Here is a 1,313-nt window from a genome sequence, read left to right on the forward strand (position 1 = left end):
CAGAAGTTAAATTTTTCAGCAGGTTGGTCATGGAGGTAAGCTGAGCTGTTAATGCAGTATATGCATCTATATCATGTATCCCAGCAGTCTTTTTCTGTGATTGAGCACGTGGGTCGGTCCAATGTCCATTGTTTGCCGAAATCTTTTCCAGGATTTCATATCCTTCATTATAGGTCATGGCTGTAAAGGCTCCGCCCGCAGTCGCATCGAGCATTTATTTTGCCATGGGATTTAACCATTGTAAAACGTCTCGAGTTGAATACAGTACGGAATGCCATGGTGTGGACATTTCCTTAACAGCTCTTTAAACCTTTCCCACGCGTCAGGAACAGCCTCATCGTCCATTTGTTTGAAAAGACAGATCTCATTTCTGGACTTAGCGTTCCTTGTTGGTGGGAAATATTTTCGCAAAATTTTTCTGCCATGTTACTCCATGACGGCACAGATCCTGGTGTTAAAGAGTTAAACCATGCTTTTGCCCGATCCCGTAATGAAAATGGAAATAAGGTAAGTCTGAGAGCGTCATTTGACACTCCTAGGATCAGGAAGGCATATGTGATTTCCATAAAAGACTTTAAGTGAGAATGTGGGTCCTCTGAGGGCAGTCCAGCAAATTGACCATTGGTCTGTAACATGTGAAACATGATGGGTTTGAGTTCAAAATGGAGAGTGGTCATATGTGGTCTGACTATCCCAGAATTTAATTGCTTAAAATACGGGATAGCATAGTCCATGATCCTTCCATTCTTGGAATTTTCCAGATTAATGATATTTGGATTTTGTGCCCTTAGGTGTTCAGTAGGATCTGATTCGGTGTCCAAATTATTATCATTCTCATTATGTGGGTTTCCATGGTGAAAAATATGGAATGGTGGTATTTGCCCAAAAATTGGCGGTTGGTTTTCCAAATTTTGTGTTCCCGGATTGTTGGGAGCAGGTAACTCCATGTTGGGAGGGAGTAGAGCCTGAAACGCTCTCTGAGCCCTCCTTCTATGGTGAAACATCCTCTCAATGTCTGGATCAAATTTGAAAAATTCACCACGAAGCGTTCTTGGCATACACCACTTTTAAAAACAATTCAAACGGAACAAGAAAAATCAAATCTTTTACTTTACTCAAAATAAAACTTTAGCGGAGCAATCCCCGGCAACGGTGCCAAAAACTTGGTCGGGTTATATTTCACACCTTCAGACTAATGAAATTGGGCCACAAAGCAAATATACAATACGGCCCAACGTCGTCTTTCCAAGTAATAAAGTGGTACAAGTACCGGATTATCGTCCACAAAGATTGTAGCCAAAGTTAGATAAGAG

The 1,313-nt window shown here is 41.3% G+C and overlaps 1 non-coding gene across 1 annotated transcript; it reads left to right on the top strand.

Annotated features, from left to right (window-relative positions):
- The first annotated feature begins 271 nt into the window (after nt 1-271).
- Nucleotides 272-378, top strand: LOC112503085. The gene has a single exon (XR_003067847.1). It is a non-coding gene; the product is annotated as a small nucleolar RNA R71 (small nucleolar RNA).
- The last annotated feature ends 935 nt before the right edge of the window (nt 379-1,313 follow it).

The sequence above is a fragment of the Cynara cardunculus genome (genome assembly GCF_001531365.2).
Source record: "Cynara cardunculus var. scolymus isolate 2C chromosome LG 1, CcrdV1, whole genome shotgun sequence".
NCBI classification, from domain to species: Eukaryota; Viridiplantae; Streptophyta; class Magnoliopsida; order Asterales; family Asteraceae; genus Cynara; species Cynara cardunculus.